Here is a 14,733-nt window from a genome sequence, read left to right on the forward strand (position 1 = left end):
CATTACGTCCATGAATGTAGGCTTTGTCGAACCACATAAATCTTATTGTTGTGCTTGTTGTTTCTTATTTTCTGGTTGAGTTTAATTTGCTTGTTGCGTTCTTATTCCGCTATGCATCCTATGTCCGATCCTTATTTACAACAAATTAGTAATAGAGCGATTGTTGTCATGGCATCGGGATCATCTTCTAGAAGATTTGACATTATCAAATTCGATGGAATTGGAAATTTTGGTTTGTGGTAGAGGAGAGTCAAGGTTATTCTTGTGCAATAAGGAATGACTAAGGCTTTACTAGATGTTTAGCTGGAAGGAATGGGTGAGGCAACATGGGGAGATTTGAAAGCAAAGGTCGTTTCTAAAATATGCTCGTGTTTGGCCGACGAAATTCTCTATTGTGTGATGGAGGAGGCTTCTACAACAGCTATATGGCAAAAGTTAGAAAGCTCGTACATGTCCAAATCACTCAATAATAGACTTTTTCTTAATCAGCGTCTTTATTGGATTAAGATGGTTGAAGGATCAAATTTAGATCAACATATTAATGCCTTTAATCAAATCATAAGTGATTTGATGAGAGATGTTAAGTTTGATGAAGATAATAAGACATTGATCTAAACTCCTTGCCGTCAACTTATACCTAAGGAAATTTGGTTACCACTCTTAGGTGGGGAAAAAAGACTCTTGATTTAGAAGAGGCAACAAGTGCCATGCTGAATTTTCATCAAATGTTGAAAATATGTGACGAAGGAAAAGGACTTGTGGTGAAAGGTAATAATAAGCGTGGGAAAGGAAAGTTTAAAAGTGGGTCAAGTAAGAAATCCCATAATTAATCCAAGAAGAAAAAGGAACTTTGGTGTTATAAATGTGGTAAAAAGGGGCATTTTAGATTGGAATGTTCGAATTAAAAGAAGGGAAATGTTGAAATTTCAAAGTCAAAGAATGTGGTTTAAGAAGGAGGTTCAGTTTGCAGCGATGGTGATGTTCTTTTAGTTTCATCGGGATCGGATAATCTTATGGACTCTTGGATACTTGATTCGGCATGTTCTTACCACATGACTCCAAACAAGAAGTGGTTCAGCACTTACATATTAGTGAATTTAGGTTCAGTTCTTATGAGTAATGATGTTTCTTGTAAGGTTATTGGCATAGGAAGTGTTAAGATAAAAATGTTTGATGGTGCTGTGAGAACCTTAAGCAGTGTAGACATATACTCTAGTTGAGGAAGAGTTTGACATCACTTGACACTTTGGATTGTAATGGTTTCAATTACAAGTCTAAAGGTGGAGTTATGAAAGTATGGAAAGGAAATCGGATGGTGATGAAATGAAAAAAATTAGATGGGAATATCTACACATTGCAGGGAACTGCTGTTGTAGGTGAACCTGCAGTCGTAGATGCTGAATCTGATGAGACCGTCTTGTGGCATATGCATCTTAAGCATATGGGGGAACATGGTATAAAAGAATTACACAAGAAGAAACTCCTGAAAGGTCTAAAATCATGTCAGCTAGACTTTTGCAAGATTTGTGTTCTTAGAAAACAAAACAGGGCAAAATTCAAGTCAGTTGTTCACAAGACAAAAGGTATTCTTAATTGTGTGCATTATGATGTTTGGGGCTCGATTAAAGTTGCATCAAAGGGTGGATGTGTATTTTGTGAGTTTTATTGATGATTACTCATAGAAAGTCTGGGTATACTTCATGCAGCATAAGTCTGATATGTTTTCCAGGTTTAAGATTTGGAATGCTGAAGTGGAAAACTAGACGGGGAGGAGAATCAAATGCTTGAGGTTAGATAATGGGACTGAGTACGCTAATTTTTGGTTTATGGAGTTTTGTGAGTAGTGAGGCATAAAGAGACACTTTACCATTCGCCAGACACCTCAGCAAAATAGTGTGGCAGAAAGGATGAACTGGTACGCTAATTTTTGGTTTATGGAGTTTTGTGAGTAGTGGGGCATAAAGACACACTTTACCATTCGCCAGACACCTCAGTAAAATGGTGTGGCAGAAAGGATGAACCGGACTCTGACTGAGAGAACTCGGTGTCTCAGGCATAATGCAAGGCTACCGAAGAACTTCTAGGCCAAGATAGATAGTATGACTTGCTTTTTGATAAACCAATCACTAAGGGGGTCACTAGAGGGTAAAGTGGCAGAAGAGGTATGGACGGGAAATGCAGTAGACTACTCCGGATTAAAAGTATTTGGGTGTTCAGCTTATGTTCACATGTCTAGTGAGGAGAGGTTTAAGCTTGACTCGAAGTTTCACGGTTGCATTGTTTTGGGATATCTGAAAGGTGTAAAGGGGTACAAGCTGTGGGACCTAGTGAAAAACAAGGTGGTGATAAGCAAAGATGTAGTTTTTGATGAGAAGGCTATGGTGAAACGTACTCAAGATAGTGATGAATAGAAACAGGAGCAAGAAAACTAGGGCAGTGATAAAAATGTTGTGCAAGTGGAGTTGGAAGCTCAGGGCAACGGAAATGATCATGGTCCTAGGGTTGCAAGGATCTCTAGTTTAGGAAACCAGCAAGTTGACGATCTTTCTATATGGAGATCTAGACACACTATTAGTCCTTCGCTAAGGTATGAGTTTGAAGAGTTAGTGTCTTATGCTTTTCTTACTAGTTGTAATGATCCAACTACATTTCAAAAGGTAGTGCACAGCCAAGAGAACAGTAGGTGGATGAGAGCAATGATTGAGGAGATGGAATCACTATATAAAAATCAAACTTGGGATTTGGTGGAGCTTCCAGATGGAAAGAGACCGGTAGGTTGCAAATGGGTATATAGGAAGAAGGAGGGAATTTCAAAAAGGAAGGAGAAAAATTCAAGGCAAGATTAGTGGCAAAAAGATACTCACAGAAGAAGCAGATAGACTATGATGAGATCTTTTAACTTGTGGTCCGACATACTTTTATTAGAATTGTGTTGGGGTTGGTAGCTTATTATGATCGCAATTTGGAACAAATGGATGTGAAGACGACATTTCTTCACGGTGACTTGGAGGAACATATTTATATGGTACAACTAGAGGGATTCAGTGAACCATGGAAAAAGACTTTGTTTTTAAGTTGAAGAAATCTCTTTATGGGTTGAAAAAGTATCCAAGGCAATGGTATAAAAGATTTGATTCCTACATGATCAAGATTGGTTACAAAAGGTGTGAGTATGGCTGTTGCGTATATGTGAACAAATTTAATGATGGTTCTCTTATTTTCTTATTATTGTATGTTATGACATGTTGATAGTTGCAAAATATTTAACTGAAGTGAATCAGTTAAAGGAACTGTTGCATAAGAAATTTGACACGAAGGATCTTGGTTCAGTTAAGAAAATACTTGGGATGGAGATTCGCTGAGGCATAATTGCAGGGAGGTAATGGTTATGTCAGGGCAGTTATGTACAGAAGGTGTTGCAGAGGTTTAGCATGGCTGATGCAAAATCGGTGTGTACACCTCTAGCGAGTCATTTTAAGATGTCTACTACAGATTGCTCAAGTTTGGATGAGGAAATCCGGGACATGTCAAAGGTCCCCTATGCTAGTACAGTGGGGAGTTTAATGTATGCCATGGTGTGTACAAGGCCAGATTTGGAACATGCCGTGAGTATGGTGAGTAAGTTTCTCTCTAATCCAAGAAGAAAGCATTGGGAAATTGTCAAATGGATATTCAGATACTTACGGGGTACATCCGGATATGACATTATGTTCGGCAAGCAACAGGGTTGTCCTTCAGTTATGGGGCTTGTTGATGCTGATTATGTAGGAGATATAAATGATAGAAGGTCTAAACGGGTTATGTCTTTACCCTTGTAGGAGGACCTATATGTTGGAGATCCATGGTTCAATTTCTGGTCGCGTTGTCCATGACTGAAGCATAATATATGGCAGTTGCTGAAATTGCAAAAGAAGCCTTACCAGTTTAGTCGAAGAGCTAAGATTATAGCAAGATGAAGTGGTGCTGCATTGTGACAGTCAGAGTGCCATTTATTTGGCGAAGAATCAAGTATAGCATACTAGAACTAAACATATTGATGTGATGTTTCACATGATTCGAGAGTTAATTACTTCAGGTGAACTTATATTGGAGAAGGTTCACACTTCTGAAAATGCAGTGGATATGTTGACGAAATTAATTACTTCTGAAAATTTCAAGCATTACTTGGACGTACTCTATATCTCCAAGTGATAAAAGGGAGATATACCCAACTAAACATTCCAAGTTCAAGGTGGAGCAATTAGATATGTTTTTCGAGTTCTCTTAAGGGGCGTATAATCGCCCAGGTGGAGATTGTTATTTGTGGTGTGGCTCAAATACTTTATGAGTTTATAAACAAAGGGAGGAAAAACATATGGATGTGTTCTTGGTGCGGAGCAGTAGAAGGGACTCGTCGACTAATGTCCTGTCCTCATTGACGAGTAGATCCCAAGAGTAAGAAAAACTTAGAGTTTCTGAGATACTGAGAGCAGATTTGAAGGATCACCGACTAGTGACCAGACTAGTCGACGAGTGTCCTTCTTTGTCTCGTCGACGAATTCCCTGTTCTCGTTGACGAATGTTTTTGGGCTACGAGCAATTTTTTGAATTTTAAATTTGAACGTTGGGGTGGTTGGGTAATTGGAGGGAAACCTCTAAGAGACTATTATATATGTCATTCTGGATGTGTATTGATAGTAAGTGTGATCATTTGTGAAGTGTATTGTGTACTTTGATATTTTCTTAGTGAAATTCTTGTGTCATTGCTTCTGTGGATGTAGGTTTTACCGAACCGCGTAAATTTTGTTATTGTGCTTGTTGTACGTTTCTTATTTTCTTGTTGAGTTTAATTTACTTGTTCTTAGTTCGTTGTGCATCCTATATCCGATCCTTATTTACAATAATTTTGTTTTTGTTTTTGTTTTTGCTTGTTTGTTTTGTTTTGTGTTTGTGAGGACAACGCTTTGAAAGTTCAGATTAAAGCTTAAGGTTATGTAATGGGGATTGGAAAATTTAAGTGGGGTGGCTTATGTAACGATCTGAAGAATAATGGTATTTAAATATTAAAGAGCGAAGGAAATGAAAACAGAACATTGCACTTTGAATATAATAACTCGGAAGATTTTTGCACTGGGTCTTGTCGACGAACACAGGGAGTTCGTCAACGAGTGCATAAGTAGGTCTCGTCGACGAGAAAATACCGAGAGAGGTTTTTGGGGCAGTTTGAAATTTATCGATGAGGGAGGAAGTTTGTCGACGAAATTCCTTAAAGACTCATCGACGAGATGACGTGTCTCGTCGACAAATCTGAGGCTATAAATTGCCAAAACCCGAATTTTGAAGCAGAATTTTGGTGCAAAGGACTCTTTCTCTCTCTAAAAATGCCTCTCCCTCCTCTCTTCGATTTTAGCCTCGTTTCTCACCGGATCGAAAATCTGAGGCCACCACGACGCTCCTAGCGAAGTTCTCTACAAGTCTGCTGGAACTGATCGTGGGAGAAGTTGGTTTGGAATTCATCCCCAAATCCAGGATAAGGTATTTTATTTAGATTATGCTTTCCTTGTAGTTATAAGAAATGTTGTAGGTAATAAAATACTGATGTTTTGTTTTGGGGGATGTTGTTTTCAAGGTGTTAAGTGGAGAACTCTGCGGGTATAGGGCTAGAGTACAGTAGGAACTTTTTAGAGATAAGGTAAGAGAAATATGCTATGCTAGGAGATTCATTTATGTTATCAGAAATTTTATACATTTATATATATGCATGTATACCAGTTATATTACAGATAATGAATTTTTAAAGTATATGTGGCCGGAGTAGATATTACCTGATATGAAATTTTGTACAGTTTTCAGTACAACAAGCTATATAGATATAGTTAGATATTTTACAGATTTTTATATAGATAGAATATGTATACATATACAGTTTTACTCAGATGATTACACATACAGATATTAAATAGTATACAGATAGAACATTATATATGGTGTATATAGAAAGCTATGTTTTCCTAAATGCCATAACACTCAGAAAGTATAGATAGATTATACAGATTGAAAGTACAGACAGAGTATATAGTTATAGCATCAAGATGCTATAGATATTACATAATTTACAGTACAAAGTTATAGTGTTATGGTTATTTTGGAAACATAATGAAAACAGTATAAAGAGTATATATATATATATATATATATATATATATATATATATGATATCAGATCCCTGTGAAAAGATTACAGACAGATACAGTACAGATACAGAATACAGAGCACGGTACCGTTGCTAATACAGATAGAGTACAACCACATATTTCAGATAGTGTGTGGGTACCGTCAACTGTGCTAAGATAGTATGCAGCTCCCCAATTTGCTGGGTTGAGGGGGCCGATTAGACGAGGTAGCAGTCAGTCTTACGCCTAGGAGAGTATGTAGTTTGACCGGGTTGAGGTAGTGTAGAGTATAGTTACTTACCTGGAGGGCCAACCAGGTTTAGTCCCGCCTACGGGCCACACAACCCTATCATGAGGGGTCAAATCATGACATACAGAGTTCCAGGGATAAAACACAATTATGTATATGTATACAATTTTACAACTTTTATTGTATATAGTATGATATTAGCAGTATGAATGATAGAAAGTTTAGATGATTCATATATTTTAAGCTACTATACACGTGATATATGTGTTTTATAGATTTACCAGATCATGCAGTTTTACATACTATTATTATAGTTTTACGACTCGGTCGCCACACACTAGTAATATCATATTTCCATTTACTAAGCGTTGTCTCACCCTATTAATTTTACCATTTTTCAGGTGAGCCAGTTAGGCTAACAGATTAGGCTCACAGATAGAGTGATTTCTTGATAGCCCTGGTTTTAGGGTGAACTTGTGACTAAGTTTTGAATTTTTGGAATAGGTGATATTGGAGGGAGTTGTTTTTTATGACTATGATCTAAATGTATTGAACTCTGGTATTGTATAGTATGTATGGATGTATGGTTTATGTTTCCGTTGCGTAGGTATGAATATTATATACAGGATTACCCCGATACCTGCTCAGGTCCGAGTTTCATAGTAGAGGGTATCAAAACAGTTAATATATATATAATATGAAGAAAGGAAAAAAAAAAATGATATAAATTTTGAGGTCATTACAGCTTACCCATTCATCAAGAGCTTTTTATAAATAAAAGTGCAAAAACAAAATGTTATCCTATTCATAATATAGAGTTGGATCTTAAATTTACGTGCATAGCATTTATTCTGAAAGAAACAATTTCAGCAGTTTCATTTGCTTTTGATGGGTGCCATCACTGCCATGCAACCTATGAACCTTCCAGCAAAGAGAGTGGTGGGCTTGGCTTTGATATAAAACGCATAACTTGTGGGGTAATAATAAATTTAGGTTCAATCCCACAAGCAAGGCCTTCCTCCTGCAGTCCAAACTGAAAATCTTACACGACGGCCCATTGCGGAATCAGAGCCTTCAAGGAAATGAGATCACTGAGCGCTCATGTGGTATTAAGGTAGCCTTTTCTTCAAGGAAAATGGTTCATGTCACCCATGTGGAAGGTTGAAGTTCGAAGATGAAGGACATCATACTTTGGGCAGTTCTTTGGGACAACTGTAAAGCTGTCATCTAGAAAAATTATATTGAGGATCTCTTCCTCCATGTCTCCGTATTTCTATTTTTTAAATGTTAGACATATAGACATATGATAAATTGGTCTTAGATTCTTTAATATAAACATGAAAAGAGGAAGATCCATTTTCAATATATATATATATATAAAATTTAGAAAGTAGGCACGCGGACATGTGAAGGGTGAGGTTCTCTGAATAATTTCTCGTTATCTTGTGCCAGAAAAAAAATGAAGGAAAATGTCAACTCTATTTATAGAAAAAAAATTAGGACTTCAGTAGGACTTGGCAGGAGTAGTGTGCTCTTCTTCTCATATATTTTTTGACCCATAAAATCACTTCAAACAATGAAATCTATTGAATTACATGTAGGCCCTATCCTGTGGGATCTATACGAAATCCACTGTTTAGAGTGATTTCATTAGACGAAAGAGCCTGACCTAATATTTTTCCCATCTCTCAATTCAAGGCTTGTTATTAGTTTTCTGAAGTAAAAGAAAATTATAAATAAGTAAATACTACCACCATTATTGTGACAAAACATACTAAATGGATGGATATGCATCATATTGGTTAAATCAAAATGGACAGGTCATTAATTAATAACCCATTTACATAAAATAAATATTCACTTATTTATTAACATTTAAATATGTTGGTTATATTTATGTACTTAACATATGTGTGTCCATATATATTTACGTATAACCAAGTATGTGCTAGTTTATATAAACACATGTTAATTGTATACATTCGAAATGAACTATTGAGTACACAAATTGTTTCAAAAAGATGTACATATATAAATTGAACTATGTATAATTATGTAATTAATACTATATAAATCAATTGACTATTGATAATCATTAATATGGAGATGTTTTGTTTATTTCAAAAGCTCAATTGGCAATACATATAACATGTCATCTGTCAAGGGTGTAGTATCACCAAATTGTCACTTGGCAAGAAGGTAAGTTGTTGAACATGCATTGCTCAACAAGTTGAACATGTCTTATACTAGATATGGATGGGAAGACTTATTTTTCAGTGTTCCCAACTAGTTTGTAAGGTTTTGTACTAGATAATCCAGTTGGCTTGACTAATCCTGTTTTGATGTGTTAGTAATTCTCTCTCTCTCTCTCTCTCTCTCTCTCTCTCTCTCTCTCTCTCTCTCTCTCTCTCTCTCTCTCTTTCCTTTTTTTTTTTTTTTTTTCAGAACATAGTACGAAAAACAAAAAAGAAGAAAGAAATTACTAATTGAAAAATTTCTTTGAGTTACCAATACTTAAACCAAGTATGTACAATTCAGTGCTTGCAAATTGTTTGAAATTACAAATTTCTTAAATTGCTACAACTACTGCAACATCCAAAAGTATTTCAAAACCTTGAGTGAAACACACTGCAGCACTCTAAAGATTAATGTCTTTTAAGATTATGTCGACACATGCATATGGATATGTATCGAATAGGCCCCGCCTCCTTTGTTATATATGCAAAGGTGTCTAATAGCAATACTTTTCATGTTAAGATTGTGCGCTACATAATTAACAAAGGATCTTATTCAAAATATCATGCATCGTTTTAGCTACATTAATGTCTAATTATTACATTACATGAATATATTAACTCATAAGTAAATTAAGCATTGGTATTATATATGTGTACATAGTAGAGGAGCTAAGAGGCGATGTATCAAGCATGTTTTGAATGTATTAAAGAAGAAGTGCACATAACTAAGTGTTTCACTTAAATAAGACCATTATAGGGAACTTCATGGTGATCCATCAATATAGAAAAGATAATAGTGCGACTGATTTTATCATTAGAGAAGGAGAAATGAGAAACAATGTCATCTACGAATAACAACATTTTTTACCACATTCCTAGAAAGGTATCCTTTGGATGGATATATTGGGTCTCACTTCCTTTCGTCATTAGTTCAACCTCTCGATTTTTATTTAGTAGGTTTAGATTTTTTGAATTTTTGAATTTATTTTATTTTATTATTTTTATTTTTGATAGACTTGTTTAGATTTGTTTCTTATTTATCTTTATTTGGATTTGAGGACCTGTTTTGGTTAGTTGTTGGTGTTGTTTTTGGGAGGCCTTTAATTTCTTTATCTGTAATCTCCTAATGCTTGTCTTGTAATCATAGTATTCTTCCGCCAAAAGTGAGGGCATATCAATAAAGTTTGCACTTTTTAAAAAAAAAAAAAAAAAAACCATTATCATGAATGATTAGTGAAATTGAAAATTTTGCCTTTTGTCTATTGGGAGGCTTTTTTTTTTTTTTGTCAAAATTTAAAGTTCACACTTGGCTTACACTATACAACGTGAGGCATACCATCTTATATTCTCTATCCCTTTCCACTCCTCCCAAATTTCGAACATGATACCTACAACATAAAAGTCTCCTTTGCTCTGAAATGTCCTTTTAATCGACCCCTTGAGTATGAGGAAATATTAAGTACACTGGGTGTATAAATTGAAAATAATATAGGAGACCTGTCTCTTTCTATGTTGTTTGTCTGCCTATTTTATATATGCTAAACATGTGGCAAATAGATCTTACATTAATTAATATCACACTTATAAAGAATAAGAGCCATTTACTTATGTTTAGCATCCATAAAATAGACATATGGACACATTGAAGGATAGGTCTCCTGCATAATTTGTAGTGTACATCAGGACCAATATGATTTCATCATGGGTATGTATTTTAACTAAACTAGACAGTTATAATTAATTTTTTTTACAAATAGTGAAATCATATTAGTTTTGGTGTATTACAAAAAAAATTTACAATAGACCTGCCTCTTCACATGTCTGCAAGTCTATTTTTTAGATGTTAAATATGTGATAGATGAGTATTACATTTATTAATATCATATATATATATATATATATATATATATATATATATATATATAGACCTATTTGCCACATGCTTAATATTAAGAGAACAATTACACGAACAATATGAAGGGTCAAGTTCCCTACGTAATTTATCATGCATTATACACGGTGTACCTAATAATTTCTCCCTGAGTGAGAATGCAAGAGGAGCATCTTGTTAGAAATATAATATAAGGAAAAATATTTACTAATTAAATTAATTTTAAATAAAAATAAAAAATACTTATGAGAAGCTAAGACGTGGAAGGAACATTGTCCTTCAAGTTGATTTTGCGCTTATGTAGAACAATTCTCGGTACATATAGTCACTGCGCGCACGACTTCATGAATTACTTAGCTGACTTGGCTTTGTATGCACTCAACTTTAGGAGATGTAGTGTCATTTAATTACTCAATAAAATATAAATCTTGAAAGAGAGTAAAATATAGAGTTGTTTTGAAGAAGAAAAAATATATCTTGAAATGAAGTCAGATCATAGTTAATATAGACAAAATTAAGTATAACTTCCAACGTCGTAAATAGAAAACATTAAAGTAGTAGTTAATATTTTAAAAATGTTAAAACTAAAATATTAATTTTAATGCACACTTAATCAAAATAAAAAACGACAACTATTATATAATATTTATTAAATAGATATTTTTAATTTGAAACATCCAACATTAATATCAACAATCCCCCACACATTGGTAGTGTGGGTTGCGGGAGTGCCTCTCATGAGGTTAGGTGTTCAAATCCTCCCGGGTTCGTTTCCACTCCTGGACTCCTGAATTTACCCTCCCTTTGGAGTTGTGGGGTCAACTTCAAGAGACGTAAGATTAGTCACGTGGACCGTAAAACAGACACGTGGATACTTGGTGCGTAATCCAAAAAAAAAAACAATCCCCCACATGGTTCAAATTTAAAAAAAAAAAAAATGAAGAAAGATAAAAAGCAGTGTTGGGTAATGATGAGATCTAATGCATTGAGTGACAATACCTTTTGGTTTGAATTGCACTTAGAGAAAATATGTTATGAGTTACACTAACTTGATAAATATTAAATTCTTGAACCAAATTCTAACATATCACTCACATAACATCTCTAGACACAAAACTCTTGCACGTTTGCCGGTATGAATAGACCATGCACTATGATGGGTGGAGGGGACTCACTCAACCACTGGTTGTGATTGAAACTTAGGGAGTAGTGCACTCAATTGAAAAACAATTAATTTCAATCTGAAAAAATATATAGAGGAATTCAAAACAAAATCTCTCATTGGTTATTCACCCTCACATCACCACATTTTACATTACACACACACACACACACACACACATCTATTTATAGAAAATCATAGAATAGTATAATCAACAATGGTGGGAATTAATCTTTAATGGAGGTGGGCTGGTGGGTATAGTAGGTTGCCTGTCGACTCTAGAAAAATCAACAGCGGTGGGTTGTCGGCCATCTCTAGTCATGTTTAATTTCCAACATCCCCCCTTAAACTTGACTCTCCTGGTTTTGTCATTTCGAGCATTGTCTTCAGTCTTGCAAAAATATCATTCCTGAGTGACTTTGTAAAAATGTTGCATTTTGATAATATGTTCTGCAAGATATCAACTCCACTTCTTTCTTCCTATAGCCCTTGGCGACAAGTCTTGATTTGTATCTCTGGATTTCTCCTTGAGCGTTCTTCTTAGTTTTGTAGACCCATTTTACACCAATAGTTTTGTGGCCCTTAGGGAGATTCGTCAGCTCCCGAGTCTTGTTTTTCTTGATGGATTGAATCTTTTCATCCATCGTTTTTCTCCATTTATTTTCTTTATTAGCATTCTCAAAGCAAATTGGGTCGCTAGTCAACAATATACAGTATAAAGTAACATATTCTTCTATAGGTTATGTAGTTTCATACAGATCAGATAGATTACGAGCTTCTTTAGGCCTTATGTATGAGATTTCATGCTCAATTGGTGATAGAAATTCATTCCTCTGTGGTGAACCATGTAGAGGTGTCTGAAGCTCGAGAACTTGTGACTCGATAACCACTTCTCTTGTCTATGTGGGTTCTTCTCCTTCAAGTGTCAATTCCACATGTTTGGAAGATTCAGCCTGGACCTATTTTCAGGATTCATTTTCTTCAAAAATGACATCTTTACTGTGAATGACTTTCTTGTTGATGGGATTGTAAAGTCGATATCCCATGGTGTTGTCACCATATCCAACAAGGATACACTTTTCTCCTTTATCTTCCAACTTTGTCCTTGCTTCTGGGATCTTGGCGTTGGCTATGGAGCCAAACACTCTAAGATGACTCACACTGGGCCTGTGAGTACTCCAAGCTTCATGTAGTGTCTTTGTATTAAGACTCTTCGTAGGACACCTATTAAGAAGATAAACTGCACATGATACTGCTTCTGCCCAAAAATTCTTGGGCACATTCTTATCCTTTAACACACTTCTAACTATGTTAAGGATCATGTGGTTCTTCCTTTTAGCTACACCGTTCAACTAAGGAGTGTAGGTTGGTGTGAACTTTTTCTGAATCCTTTGCTGTATAAGGAATTCCAAGAAAGCTTCGTCCTTGTACTCTCCTCCTTTGTCTGATTGGAGTGACTTGATGCGATAGCCACTCTGTTTCTCCACAAAAGCTTTGAACTCTTTGAACTTGTCAAACACCTTTGACTTCCTTTTTAGGAAGTAGACCCAAATCTTCCTGCTGTAGTCGTTGATGAAGGTGAGGAAGTATCGATTCTGTCCATTTGAAAATGATCTCAATGGACCACACACGTCTATGTGAATTAGTTGGAGCAGCATTGTAAATCTCCAGTCAGCTTGCTTTCCAAAGTTGTTTCTGTGTTGCTTGCTCAGAACATTGCTTTCACATATCGTATTTGGGTGGTGGATGTTGGGTAAGCCTTTCACCATCTTCTTACTTCCCAACTTTTTCAAACTTTCAAAATTCAGATGTCCATACTTGAGATGCCATAACCAGTATTTGTCTTTGATGATAGCGCTTAAACACCTTAGCGTATCATTTTGAATAGCGAGTGGAAACATTCGATTCTTTGCCATTTGTACTCGAGTAACCAGCTTTCCTCGAGCATCTGTTATCACCATCTGCTTATTACGTAGGCTAATTCGGTAGCCTTTCTTGACAAGTTGTCCGAGACTCAAAATGTTAGTCTTCATATCTGGAACGTAATATACGTTGGAGATGTAAGCATGATCTCCATCCTTCCTCTTGATTAGGACATTCCCTTTCCTTGAATTGGGACTTTAGAGAGATCACCAAATGATATCTCTCCTTGAAACTTTCTCATCATTCATTAAATAGGTTCTTTCTTCCAGTCATGTGATTGTTGGCTCTAGAGTCAAGGTAGCAAAAATCTTGGTCCTGGTGGATTGAACTGTGTGCCATCAACATCAATGATTCTCCTTCGACTGTCTTCTTTTCTTCAACATTAGCATTTTCATTTACTTCGTGATTTTGGATATTACCTCTACACTCATTATTGTAGTGTCCATACTTGTGGCAGTTGTAGGATTGAACGTTTATTTTGTCTACGTTCGGACGATTATTGTATCCCCCTCTTCTTCCTTGTCCTCTACCTCATGGGACATAGTTCTGTTGATTGCGTCCATCTCTAGTGGGACCTCTTCCACCTTTGTCGCCTTCTTTGAAGTCAAAATTTTCATAATATCTTCCACGAGATCCTCGGCCTCATCCTCTTACTTACTGTGACGTCCCCCCTTTATTGTATCTATCTGTAGTGAGGGACAACTTCGTTTGGAGGTCTTGCTCCAATGCATTATCATCACTCCTTTTGTTGGCTTTCTGCTCATAGGCTTGTAGTGAGCCCACAAGTTCTTCTATGGACATGGTTTCGAAATCTTTTGTTTCTTCCATGGTCACAACTATATAATCATATTTTGGATCCAAAGATCCCAAAATTTTCTCACAAATTCACTCATCATTGATAGTCTCTCCATTTTTTCTCAGTTGATTTGATACTACCAAAACTCGTGTATAGTAATCAGCAATAGATTTGAAAACTAAGGTGTAGCCCCAAGAGGGGGGGGGGGTGAATTGGATTTAAAAATTTTCTTTTAATTCTTTTCAAGAATCCTTAACTTTTTTTTTTCTTATTTTAATGAATTATTTACTTCTTGTTGATTTATTCAAATAATAAATACTTA

The sequence above is a fragment of the Malania oleifera genome, chromosome 1, assembly GCF_029873635.1.
Source record: "Malania oleifera isolate guangnan ecotype guangnan chromosome 1, ASM2987363v1, whole genome shotgun sequence".
NCBI classification, from domain to species: Eukaryota; Viridiplantae; Streptophyta; class Magnoliopsida; order Santalales; family Ximeniaceae; genus Malania; species Malania oleifera.